The 14,253-nt window shown below is 36.8% G+C and overlaps 1 protein-coding gene and 2 long non-coding RNA genes across 17 annotated transcripts in view; 2 read left to right on the plus strand and 1 right to left on the minus strand.

Annotated features, from left to right (window-relative positions):
• Positions 1 to 14,253, minus strand: part of PRKN (parkin RBR E3 ubiquitin protein ligase) — a 1,383,066-nt gene that overhangs the window by 1,240,273 nt on the left and 128,540 nt on the right. The window lies entirely within an intron of this gene.
• On the plus strand, positions 2,312 to 4,981 carry LOC126953711 (uncharacterized). 2 transcript variants are annotated; one of them, XR_007725319.1, is made up of 3 exons: positions 2,312 to 2,443; positions 4,306 to 4,519; positions 4,851 to 4,981. It is a non-coding gene; the product is annotated as an uncharacterized LOC126953711 (long non-coding RNA). The 2 variants fall into 2 exon arrangements; XR_007725318.1 differs by lacking the exon at positions 2,312 to 2,443 and having other exon boundaries at positions 4,240 to 4,519.
• On the plus strand, positions 2,514 to 3,246 carry LOC126953710 (uncharacterized). 13 transcript variants are annotated; one of them, XR_007725309.1, is made up of 3 exons: positions 2,514 to 2,606; positions 2,671 to 2,830; positions 3,151 to 3,246. It is a non-coding gene; the product is annotated as an uncharacterized LOC126953710 (long non-coding RNA). The 13 variants fall into 13 exon arrangements; XR_007725317.1 differs by having other exon boundaries at positions 2,671 to 2,798; XR_007725316.1 differs by having other exon boundaries at positions 2,671 to 2,766.

The raw sequence follows: 14,253 nt of genomic DNA on the forward strand, positions 1-14,253 counted from the left end.
TGAAAACAACTAAGTTTCCCAGGAAAATGGGAAGTTAGTGACACTGTCCAGCCAGATGGGCACTATGCCCAGGCAGTGTCCCTGTGCTCCGTGCGCTCCTGCTTTGCTTTATTGGAGCAGAGCTCATTTTTCATCACCATTAAGACACGGTGCCATAAAGCAAGCTTCTGGGTGGCACCTGGCACGTGGTGGGTGCTCAGTAAGTTGCCGCTGTCATTACTGTCACTATGAGTGTGGACTGGATGAAAGCTGAGGTCAACATCCTCTCACTCTCTCCCACTCCCACCAGCTCTCCTCTCCCTGCAAAGCACCCCACCTTTGGGCACCATGGCTCATCAATCTTGTACTGTTATGCTCCAGCTGAAATTCTGGGATTTCTGACAAACTGTATGACTGTGATGTTTTATTTTATTACAAATTTCAGTGTTCTTTACATAGTCCCTTATGCCATAAAGCAACAACAACACATACCCTTGGAGATATTTCACATGGGGTCATACTTATGCAGATTTTAAAAATACCCCCACTATACTTTTTTGCCTTTTTCTCCTTTGTTTCATCGTAAATATCTTCAATCTCTCTCTCTCTCTCTCTCTCAAAAATACAAAAATGTTACAAGAAATTTAAAAAAAAAAACATCGATAGCTGCTACCATCCATAAACAAAGACATGTTCGTATTTTGCTTTCTTTCTTCCCAGTATTTTTCTTCCTCATTCACACTTCTGGGAAAAGAAGGGATAGTGACTGTATGTTTAAACAGCTGTACTCATAAGTACACTTTTTTTTTTGTCTTGTCTTTTAAAACATTTAACTTTAAATTTAACTTTTAAAATTTAATATGTATTTTTTCTGTGTTTCAGATTATTTGCAATGCATTCAAAACACATCATTTCATGGTGTAACCAAATAATAATGAATGTGGTTCTAAGCCTTCCCAGATACTCATAACAGCAACATTTATTTTAAAAGTAGAGATACACTTAGGCTTGTTGTTGATATTGGCATTTGTATTCAATACTTTCAACCATTACTAGAAATCTGGTTTTGCCACTCTGTTTTCTCACTTTAAAACCTGCCTGACCCTTATAAACATATATTCACACATTGCTTTATGCTTCTGTTTGTGTCACGGTAATACTGTACTTGATATTTATATCTCCAACAGCATCTGGCACAGTATTGTGCACACAGTAGGCATTAAGTAAGCACTTTAAAAACTGAACTCACTTAAGGGATTTCAATAAAATGGCTAACTCATTGGAAATTAAATAATTTGTGAATGAGACACCAAGTACATATATTAGTCACTTTCTGACTTAATTTTCACGTGTGTGTGTGCATGTAAGCATGTGAGCTTATTTCCAAAAGTGCCAGATGTCTTTAATTATCTTTCTTCTCTTTTCCTTTAAAATAAAATTTAGACATTTTTAATAGCAAATTAATAAATGCTCATTATGGAATTTTTCATATATATGGGTAAAAAAGGACTTTTCATTGTTCATGTCTAATAGTAATATATTTTAGGAATAATACTAACCTTCTGAAACCATAAAATTTCCATTCAGATTATTTTTCCAAATGAAAAGAAAATATTTGGGGGAAAAATTTTAAATACCTGCTGATAAACATACTAAACGAAAAACAAAAGTAATGGCCTTAATTCCAACTTTATATTAACCTTAATCTATCTGCAAAGTTAGCCATCTTTCTTTTTTTATTAAGATAGTGAACCAATAAAGCAGAAAACAAGTGGCTAGTACAACATATTTCAAAGCATCCATTGATCTTGCGACTTTCTTGCCACTTTCCATCTGAATCTTCTGTCCACCAGTCTTGAATGGGATTACAACCTAAATCAGTCTCACTGAAGCACACATCACAGACAGACATCTGGTTCTAGTCTTAATGAAGACTAATGAAAACAATGAAAGCCACAAAGAAACCCATAAGAAACACTGACATAACCTACAGACTCATCAAGCTTTCATCAGTACTCTGGAATACTTTTTTATTATGAGTGAATTGGTGAAAAAAAAACAAAACAAAAACAAAACACTGCCATGACCTGGCACAGACCCAACATGTCACTTAGGAGCACAACTTCTGGGCACACAATAGCCTCATGATGATCATTCTGGTAGCGTGGGAATGGCTGGCCCCACAGACCATCCTTCCAGGCCTCATATCAACTAGCCTCTCAGTTTAGGAGCTACTCTAGTTCAAAGTCACAAGGTCTGATGATATCATAGACACAGGTGGTCACTGTGATGTGGGGGGGGGGCTTCTCTGAAGGAACAGGAGCCAGATTCCTGAATGGTGCAGTCCTTGCCATCAGGCTGTGCTCAAGATTCATCAGGCGGAGATCAGGCTACAAGCTCCAAAGGGTTGTTAGGAAACCGTTACAAATGGCTCCAAATTTAAGGACAGAGGCAAGGGACAGAGGTAGGTAAACACAGCTAGGAATACACAGGTAGAATGAAACTTTTTTGTTTTGTTTTGTTTTTTGTAAGTATCACATCAGAACTTTGTGTTTCTTTATAGGTACATTTTTGTTAGTATCACTTAAACTAAAGGTACATTTTTGCTAGTATCATTTAAACTAAAGGTACATTTTTGTTAGTATCATTCAAACTAAAGGTACGTTTTTGTTAGTATCATTCAAACTAAAGGTACGTTTTTGTTAGTATCATTCAAACTAAAGGTACGTTTTTGTTAGTATCATTCAAACTAAAGGTACGTTTTTGTTAGTATCATTCAAACTAAAGGTACGTTTTTGTTAGTATCATTCAAACTAAAGGTACGTTTTTGTTAGTATCATTCAAACTAAAGGTACGTTTTTGTTAGTATCATTCAAACTAAAGGTACGTTTTTGTTAGTATCATTCAAACTAAAGGTACGTTTTTGTTAGTATCATTCAAACTAAAGGTACGTTTTTGTTAGTATCATTCAAACTAAAGGTACGTTTTTGTTAGTATCATTCAAACTAAAGGTACGTTTTTGTTAGTATCATTCAAACTAAAGGTACGTTTTTGTTAGTATCATTCAAACTAAAGGTACGTTTTTGTTAGTATCATTCAAACTAAAGGTACGTTTTTGTTAGTATCATTCAAACTAAAGGTACGTTTTTGTTAGTATCATTTAAACTAAAGGTACGTTTTTGTTAGTATCATTTAAACTAAAGGTACGTTTTTGTTAGTATCATTTAAACTGGCCACAAGTTGTGTTCTGCTTTGCTAAGTGCCAAGTATCCTCTTTAAACATTTTTTTAATTAAATTTAAAACATTTTTCATTGATATATGAGTTGTACATACTTATGGGGTCCATGTGATATGTTGTTACGTGCATTGAATGTGTAATGATCAAGTCAGGGCATTTAGGACATCTATCACATCAAGTATTTTTAAATGATGCAATTGTAAGATTATTCTTGTGAAGAAAAAAATGACTAAAAGGAACATTTAAATAGACTCATGTTCATCTCTTCTGTGTACTCTGAAAATTTTAATAACAAATATCACCTAAGATAAGCTTTTTTTCACAATCAATACAATGAGCGGGAGGGGGTTCACCTTGAGGTATTGAATACATTAAGAATTTAGGTTAAAATTCAGTTAAGCTAACTTAGCAGTAATTTAAAATGTTTCTACAATGAAGGATAAAAATTTTGACAATTATATAGCAAGTCTGAAATAAGTACTCCATTTCCTTTGTAATAATAATCAAACTTAGTGATATTTTGACCCACATTCGAATTCATATCTACTGAACTGCTAGAAAAAACTTGTTATAGTGATGTTAAAAAAAGGCATGTTAGGAAAAAGAAGAGATTCCAGTAATAGCAGTTAGTATACAACTTCATAGTTTACAAAGAGTTTTCACAACCAGAACCTCATTTTTTGGTTTATTTGTTTGTTTTGAGATGTTGTCTCACTGTGTCTCCCAGGCTGGAGTGCAATGGTGCCATTCTGGTTCACCACAACCTCCACCTCCCGGGTTCAAGAGATTCTCGTGCCTCAGCCTCCCGAGTAGCTAGGATTACAGGCGCTCACCACCACGCCCAGCTAATTTTGTGTTTGCAGTAGAGATGAGGCTTCACTATGTTGGCCAGGCAGGAGAATCACCTGACCTCAAGTGATTTGCCCGCCTCGGCCTCCCAAAGATTACAGGTGTGAGCCACTGCAGCTGGCCCAGGACCTCATTTAATTCTTGTAACAGCTCTGTGGAATAGGTAGGCAATTTTTAATCCCATTAGACATATTTATCCTTGAACTCATTAAACACAGTTTACGAATACTTGTTTCAGGAATGCATTTTCTGGTAACCTCTTCAGATTCAGCTTTACGATGAATGTCTGGTTACTTGTCCCCATTTGGGTTCTGTGGGGATTTGTACAGTCCAGCACTGTGCCAATCATCATTGGAACTGCTCATCAGGTACCTATTGACTTATCACCTGCCTGTCTGCAAACACCACTGCTTCAGAATCTACAAAAAGTAAAACAGACACAACCAAAAGAGGTGTGTTCACTTTTTGCCCTGTACATTAGATAACCACAGACTAGATATATGGTTATTTGATGGAGAGATAAAACCAAGGTAGTTCTCTTCAACCTTGACACAACTGCTTTATGTAAATGTCAACAAAAGTTTTAAAAGATTCAGAAGGATCAAAAGAGTGGGACACAGAAAGAGAAAAGAATCAACATTAATTTTAAAAGTATACTTTATTATAAGAAAAAAATTAATGTGTGAACTGTACAAGCTGTAAAAGGAAGAAATGTAATGTGATCTCAGAATGTATGTCATACTTCCAAAGTCAGCTAACACATCACAATTACAAAACCCACAGGATATAACTTTTAAATCCTCTGAACAATCACAGACATGCAAGACAGAGACCATTTACAGAAGGACACTACGTGAAATCATGACAACCAGACCAAGGACAGACAAGTGCTGCTGGATACTACGTCAGCTAAAGCATCAACTCTTCTCTTATCTGAATGTGGAAAGCAATTATATACAAAACAGAATTAGGGGTTAATTAGGAAGTACAAGAGCACAGCCCAGGAATACAGAAGTAAAGTCAGAAAGACCCAGAGGCAAGTACAATCAGCAAAGCTATCAAGGGCAATTGGGTATCTTTTTAGAGCCACTGGTTGCATATGAAAGAAACAGAAAATTTTAGGTTCACTAATCAATAACAGGTGAAATAAATAAACTGATCGTAAGCAACTGGATGGCATGCCTATTTTGTGCTTTCAAAAAGAACCTGAGAAGTCCTTGGTGGAATGCTGCATATCTGGAAAACAATCTATCAATATCAATAATGAAAGCCATCCCATCAAACTTGTAAACTTTATTTGTATATTCCTCATGTGAAACTATGGCATCATCTCTCTGGACTTTACATAGTACAGTTTATCACTGAAATCTCACAATACAGGTCCACTGAGTTCAGCAAACAAAGGGCCTATTTTGTTTCTGGACCAGATCTCTTGCCTTCAAGTTGCTTGCTGGGGGCTAGACATAGGAAGATAATGAGGCTATGAAGGGTTGTGCACCAGGAACCAGCGGGCCCAGAGGAAGGGCAACTGGCTCAAACTCAAGGGCAGTCATACCCAAAAGAGAGTCAGGATAGGGCAGGGACACGAACAGCTTTTAGCAGAGAAAGGAAAATTTTGGTAGCTACTAAAAAAGGCTAATGTCACTTTTGTTAATTGTGTTTCTAGATAATTTATTCTAGAATAATCAAACCATTAAAACACTCCTTTGGGCCAGGTGTGGTGGCTCACGCCTGTAATCCCAGCACTTTGGGAGGCCAAGGCAGGTGGATCACTCGAGGTCAGGAGTTCGAGACCAGCCTGGCCAACATGTCAAAAGCCTGCCTCTACTAAAAATACAAAAAATTAGCCTAGCTTGGGGGCGTGAGCTTGTAATCCCAGCTACTCAGGAGGCTGAGGCAGGATAATCACTTGAATTTAGGAGGTGGAGGCTGCAGTGAGCAGAGATTATACCACTGCACTCCAGCCTGGGCAACAGAGTGAAAATGTCTCAAAAACAAACAAAAAAACCCCACTCCTTTGGAAGAGTAGTCTTAAACCTTTGTGCTCAAATTCTTCATGAAACAATTCTGAGAAAATCACATGCCTTTTGCATACTTTAAGTACGATCAACAGTATTTTGTCTTATGTATAAATAATTACAAAAATGTAGTTTAGATGTAAAGACTGAAAATTCTAAATAAACATTTTAGAATCTTCTAAATATATCCAATGGATCTCAATTCATGATATGATATCTACTATTATTAATTTAAAAAATACATCCACAAGTTCCTTTTAAATATCTGGACATTTTACAGCCTTCCTCTTTCTGTTTGAAGTCTACTTGGATTGAATTTTATTGTAATATATTTTGATTCTTCAAAATCTTTCATTGTTCACCCCATATACATTTCTGCAACAAAAAATATATATGACTTGCATGATAACTGAATTCCATAGGCTAGTTTATTAGCTAGACCACTTAGAGGAATTTAGTATGGATGAAATGAATACGTTATCAAGTTCACTGTTAGTTACAGAATGTTCACATGCTCAAATTGTTCCTATGAAGCTAATTCTAAAAAGTATAGCGGTGAAAGCCTGAAATACTTCCTGATGTTACTGAACATGATATTTTTTGGATATTATGTAGAAATACTTCCTTCTGCTTTTCCTGTGCTATGGTTAAGTTCTTCCTTGCCTAGAGTTTATTTTCTATTTGAACAACCTTTCAGAAAATCACCTGAAACATAACTATGATATACCTCATAGCAATAAAAAATTGTTCCTGATTTTTTCCTTTTTTTTTTTTTTTTTTTTTTTTTTTTTTGAGACTGAGTCTCTGTCGCCCAACCTGGAGTGCAGTGGTGTGATCTCAGCTCACTGCAACCTCCGCCTCCTGGGTTCAAGCAATCCTCCTGCCTCAGCTGCCTGAGTAACCGGGACTACAGATGTGTGCCATCATACCCAGCTACTTTTTATATTTTTAGTAGAGATGGAGTATCACCATGTTGGCCAAGCTGGTCTTGAACTCTTGATCTCAGGTGATCCACCTGTCGCAGCCTCCCAAAGTGCTGGGATTACAGGCGTGAGCCACCGCGCCTGGCTTGTTCTCAGTTTTCTTGAGGTTTGGCTCTAACAAGTACGGAGTTATTGTTTTTTAAAAATATCTTTAGTGTTGCTCTATTTGAATAATTTGTGTTATTTTTAAATATAAATAATAATTTCACTGCTAATCTAAAAGTAAATAAAAATTATTTTTCAAAAGATCAAAAGTAAAGGAGTTAAGGTTGAACATGTGTTCCTATCTGTACCAGAGTTCTATAACACCTATATTATCAAGTCTACTTACTTTTAAGAGGCTCCATTTGAGTTACTAATGCTAATGTTAATGAATAAATAAAAAGTTTACAAATAGATTTATACTTCATAGCAAACAAAATAAGCTCATTCAATATTAATGTCAAAATCAAGTTGTACAATGTATACTTTTAACTTAATCCAAAATGCCTTCACAATTTCTAACAAGTTTGCTGCAGAAACTCAGATACATTTGGTGAAAAAAAAATTCCAAATTTAATCGCCTAACACTGCTTGTAATAATAAGACTGTATCAAGATACAAAGATATCAAGAAGTCAAGACTGTAGACGTCTCAAAGCCGGTCAAATAACAACATATTAAAAAACCCTTTTAAAAAATGTGGAATTCTAAATACCCTAACTTATAGGCATAAAACCACTCATTATCCGCCCCCTTCCCGTGAAATTTTTGAAATCATAAGACAACGATTTATCAATTTTTCTTTTTCTTTTTTGTGTTTTCACAAGTGACAACTCAGCAACTTGCCAATGTTTCACAATTGTGCTTCAACACTTTAAAGGCAGGCTGCAAATATAAAATATTTCCTTATTATTTTCTCGCTAATCATACCCATTGAGTGAAAGGAATAATTGTTACCATGTGATGTTTCTTACTTCATATTTACTACAATTTGATAAGTAGATCAATATTATATTTCAAATATTTCCATTAAGTGTGCAACACAGATGCTCAAAAGGTGAAGGGCAGTAACTTTCTAGGCATTAAAATAGAGCAAGTAAGTGTCTTCTCTGGCATGACTCATTCTTTACAGAAACTAAAGCAGAAGGCATGTGATCAATGTCCTGTTGTGTAAGTTTTCTACCACAAAAGAAAATGCACACACTTTATATTAATGGTGGAAATCAGGTATCTGACTGTCCTAGAATAGCTACCCAAATCTACCCTTTTGATAGAACCCGATAGGCATTTAATCTTAACTACAGTCATATTGAGAGTCATGGTTTTAAAATTAGGACAGTAGAACAAGCTTAGATTCTCCTGGCGCTAAAGGGTGAATTATTTCTACCAGAGGCCCAGAGAAAGGGCCTGACTTCCCAAGGAAAGGAAGCTTCATGCATAGGGAATCCGATTCCTGCCACCTCCTACATAAAACAGGGTCACAGAATACTGGTGCAGAAAGACTATATTAATTCCGGGTTTCAGACACATGTGACCTTCAAGAAATGCAGAGTTCTTTCTGAGTCTGAATAGTTATCAAAAACCTAACTTTAGGAAATGTTGGTGAACTAGTTCTGGTAACTAAAAATAAATGAACCACTAAAGCATGCTTCCTTTTATGCTACTACAGTATTTATGTTCATTTAAACTTGATTTTCTCTCTTAACCTCTATGGAAATGGACAAAAGATACAATGTTACCTTATATTTATATGAAATGTATGAAAGTTAGGCAATGCTTCCTTATATTCTTTAGAATATGTGAAAAAAAAAAACATGGCTACTAGGTATTTTCTTCTAGGCCAAACCTGCAAGAATCCTATTTTCCTATTCTGCAGGATAATTTAACAGACTTTTAAACTTTTCTACTATTTTAGATGTATTTTACGAGGTGGAATTAAAAATGAACATTGAAAATGGCATAATTGTTTCATATTCTTAAATATTTTTCCCAACTATTCTGTGAAATGGTTAATTATGCACATAATGAATAGTTTTGATTCACAGATTTGACTCTGCTGTGATTGTATATTTGAAGACCTTTCTTATTATGTGTCTATATTGTATGAATTTTGCCTGTAATACAGTAAATGCAGTTTTGTTTAATTGTTTCATGGTTAATGTTTCTGACACGCTGTTTATCTGTTTTGAAATGCAACGTCCAATCTTGATTCTTACTCCCAGCAATCCTAGATTGAACTTTTATCATACACAATTTTAGTGTGCACAGTCTTGATCACTATTCAGTAATATGTGGCAATGTGAAACTCCATAATAACAAAGCAGGGCCTGGTCCCCCACAGGGTGACTTCCACTAAGTCCTTTCAGGTTACAAAGGAACTGTCATTATTCCTGTGATTATAGGTAAAAATAATCTGCAATAGAATTCATTCCTAGATAATGACTAGTATTATTTTACAACTCTTTTCATCCAGACATAATGTTAATCTAGAATTATAATATATTGAGCATTTTCAATGGTATTTTACAAAAAACAAGTTATTATCTGAATTAAAATTAATGAGTCTTTATCTGAGTTAAAATAGAATCATGATGGAAATGAATTCATTTCACTGTGAATTAACCAACATCCACTGAAATCAAAATCACCATCTGTGTTGCCAAAGGAAGTGTAATATTTGTGCATCAGCATTTTTATTTTAAATTTTGACTTTCTTCTAAATTTCTCAGAAATTGTTTTAATCATATCATGGAAGTCTACTATTTGAAGTAATAAATATATAGGCCCCTTCAGAAAAAAATAGGCTACTATGCAATCGTTTTTATTTCTTAATCTACTGAAAGAAAAAATCTTCAGTTTCCAGATTTTTATTCATTTATTTATGATTTCAACCAGCCATTCAGCAGTATTTGATCTGAGGGTCTAGTACATGCTAGGCACTCACAACTGTGAATATAAAAGTGAAAAACACAGAAAAATTGCTCCTCATGGAACTTACATTTTAGAGGAGCTTTTGGAAGATGATGAGGATAATAATAATAATAGAAATAACAATTAGTTATATAAATAACAACACAAAATATGAAGCCTAAGAAGTTCATGAAATTCAAAGAAGTGGTTGCAAGGCTGGGCACAGTGGCTCATGCCTGTAATCCCAGCACTTTGGGAGGCCAAGGCAGGCAGATAACCTGAGGCCCGGAGTTTGAAACCAGCCTGGCCAACATGGTAAAAACCCGTCTCTACTACAAATACAAAAATTAGCTGTGTGTGGTAGTGCACGCCTGTAATCCCAGCTACTTGGGAGGCTGAGGCACAAGAATCGCTTGACCCCAGGAGACAGAGGTTGCAGTGAGCTGAGATTACACCACTGCACTCCACCCTGGGTGAAAGAGTGAGATTCTGTCTATTAAAAAAAAAAAGAAAGAAAGAAAGAAAAGAAAAGGAATCGCAGAATAATTAAATGATTAAATGCAGGCCAAGGGACCAGTCATGTGCCCTGCCCTCCAGACAAATTACAGTATGTTCAAGAATGTAGATATCACTCCTTCCCTTTCTACTCCTGTACTGAAAGAGCTTTGCAAATTTCACATATTATTTTATGAGGTCCCAGTATACATCCTGAAAAATGTAAAAATCTTTTCCAGTTTCCATTTCTGGACATATGATAAATTAAACTGTAATCCTTCCTGCTACAAAACACCAGAAAAGCTGGCTTGGTGGTAAGAAGCATTTTCAAATGTTGAAGTCACTTATAAAAAGAAATCCTCAGGCGGTTAAGAAACAATGAGTGGACATGAAATAAGAGCTAATCCAGAAGATAATGACACTTCCCCTAAATTGGCTAGTCCTGGCAACCAGTGGGCTTGAAAGCTGTGCCCTCAAAGGGCTGTGGCCTTGATGGTGGACCAGGAAAGTCCACCCAACCGCACAAGCAGAGCCGGTTGAATGTGCATGTCTTTTGTCCAGAATCTGGGCAAGGAAAATGTCTTTCCAGATAACAGATTTGGACTCAAATTTACATACTTTCAGGTCCAGACATCCTTAAACAGAAACAATAACAACAACAACAAAAGCAGTCTCAACCAAAGAATACTCCCAGCAGAAGCAAACTCAAAAACATACTGGAGAGAGATCCTGTCAAGGCAAGCTGCATGGGTTATCCAGTGACAGAGCCCAAGTGAAGATGAGCTCACAAGTGAAAACGTCAGGCTACACGACAGCACACATGGCCATTCTTACCGAAGATATCCATCAGGATATGGGCAGAACTTTGTCAGCATAAATGTGAAGCAGAATTCACGTCCACTGTTTTATGCCTGATGCCTAATTTCAACCATGAACAACAACAATAGTAACAACAAAACAGAAATGATGAAAAGTCTCCTAGAATATTTACAAAGCATATACTTCACTAGTTTCTAAAGCTCGAAATCCTAAGAGTCCTAAAATTATAATTCAGTTAATAAATTAATCCTTGAAGAAACCGTGTACAGTAAAATGCACAATTCCTAAGTGTTCAGTCTTACAATCTTTTATATATTTATATACTCATCTCATCCCAACACAGATCAAGATGAATGCTTTCATCACCCCAAAAGCTTCCTTGTGCCTGTTTCCAGTAACAGTCTTCCCTACCTCTCAACAGTAACCCCTTTCCTGACTTCTATCACCAAAAAGTGGTGTGGCCTATTCTTTAACTTCATAGACACGCTATCACATGGTATACACTCTTGTGTTCAGTTCCTTTCAACCAGCATAAGGTATGGAGTCCAACCATATTATTGTACATATCAGTACTTTATTTTTTAATTACAGACTAATAACCCATGATTCGATTGTGCCACAAATTGTGTATTCATTCTTTTGTTAATGGACATATGAGATGTTTCCACTTTGGGGCTACTATGAATAAAGAAGATGTGAACATTTTTGTACAAGTCTTTTTGTGGACATACATACTTACATCTCTTAAGTGTATATCTAAGAGTACTAAGTCAGATCCCATACCCCAAAATGCTGTTCTGATTTATTTTATTTTAATCATAGATGGTGATGTGGTTTCGATCCATGTGATTTGGATTACCCAAATCTCATGTTGAAATATAATCCCCAATTCTGGAAGTGGGGCAAGATGGGAGGTGAATGGATCATGGGGGCAGTTTCTAAAGGTTTAGCATCATCCTCTCAGTGTTGTTCTCATGATAGTGAGTTATCGTGAGATCTGGTTGTTTAAAAGAGTGTGGCCCCTCCCCCTTCTCTCTCTTCCTCCTGCTATGGCCATTTAAGATGTGCTTGCTTCCTCTTCACCTTCCACCATAATTGTAAGTTTCCTGAGGCCTTGCCAGGAACAGAAGCCACTATGCTTCCAGTACAACCTGCAGAGCCATAAGCCAATTAAACCTCTTTTCTTTATAAATTACCCAGTATCAGGTATTTCTTTATAGTAGTGTGAGAATAGATAACATAGATAGTATCTTAGTACATTTTCTGTTGCCATAACACAATACTGCAGACTGGGTAAATTATAAATTACAAAAGCTTATTGGGCTCCCAGTTCTAGAGGCTGAGAAGTCCAAGAACAAGGCCATGGCATCTGGTGAGAGCCTTTTTGCTGTATCATAACATGGTGAAGGGCATCACATGTCAAGAGGGCAGAGCATGTATGTCAGCTTGGGCCTCTCTTCTTCTAAAGCCGCCAGCCCCATCATAGTGGCCCCACCCCGATGACCTTATCTAATCCTAATTACCCTCCCAAAGGCCCCACCTACAATCAATATATGATTTGGGGATTTGGTTTCCAACACATTAACTTTTGGGGGACACATTCAAACCACAGTAGATGGGTTTTGTTTTAGAAATTCATACGTATGAAAGTATAAAGTATGTAATATTTGTTTAAGGCTTCTTTCACTCCACATGATGATTTCTGAGGTTCATGCATCGTTATGTGTATAATTAGTTCATTCCTCCATCTTGCTGCGGATGGGCAGTCTTGCACAAGTACCTCTGTGGACATACGCTTTCGTTTCTTTTAGGTTACAGAGAGGGGTCACATTTCCCTTTCCTCAAACCCTCTTCCCAACTTTCTCTCGTAAGACAAAGAATTTAAAACGTTTTCTGAAGTATAGGTAGGACCTTATATAAAAAACCAATTGTACTTTTTATATATGAGGAGTACATTTTTATATATGAGAAGTATATTTAAAGGGTGAATACTCAGAAAATGTTAATAAGACACCCCTAGATTTTATTATACATATGCACATTTATCAGATTTTCAGGGAAGAAATGTAATTCCATCAGTGTCATTTATAAATTTATCATCTCTTTAACAAACTACAAGTTTTGACAGGGTAGTGTTCCAATCTATCATGTGTTTTCTTACCTGAAGACTCATTTATTCAACAAATATTTTCCAAACATCTATTTTGTGCCAAGGATTGGGAGTACAGGAACACACAAACTATTCACTCTGTAGTTGAAGAGCTGAGGGTGTGATACAGCTAATACAGCAGGCGGTCACATCCCCATGTCATAAATGCTAGGACTGGTATCCCCGCATGCTGCTGACCAGGGAGCCTGCAGGAGACAGCACCTCTGCATAGTCCCAAGGAGTCAGAAAAGAATCCAGGGAGAAAGAACTTCCGGGAGCACCCTGGGTCCTAAAGGCCTTAGCCAGATGAGGAGTCGTTGAGAGGGAGAGAAGAGAGAAGAGAAGGCAGGTAAGGGTTGTGGGATGGACAAGGCAGAATGTTTCAGGCAAACAGAGTGTCACGAATTAAAAGCTGGGAAGCAAGGGGAGGCATCATCAGTAGGACTGGAGAGCAGCATTTAAGGTGAGGGTGATGAGGGGAGGCCACAGAGGTGGGTGAAGCCAGAACACTCAGTGTCTTGCATGTGGTTTTGGAGAATTAGGAGTTCGTTGTGAAGGCTCCAAAGAGCCACTGAGGAGTTGAGGCAGCCCACATGTGTGTTTTGGAATCATTATTCTCACTGCAGTGGGGACCTGGAGCACTGTGGGAAAAGCAGGAACAAAACGACACATTAAGAGTCCATTGTGGGTATCGAGGTTAGAGAAGTTGTTGGTCCTGAGCTATCATAGAAGTGGGCTAGAAAGTGAAAACCCATGTCTATTCGTTTACCTGTCTTCTACAACATTTTCACATGCAAATAAATATAAACTAAAATGTATTTAATCATGAGA

This window comes from Macaca thibetana, chromosome 4 (genome assembly GCF_024542745.1).
Source record: "Macaca thibetana thibetana isolate TM-01 chromosome 4, ASM2454274v1, whole genome shotgun sequence".
Lineage (NCBI taxonomy): Eukaryota > Metazoa > Chordata > Mammalia > Primates > Cercopithecidae > Macaca > Macaca thibetana.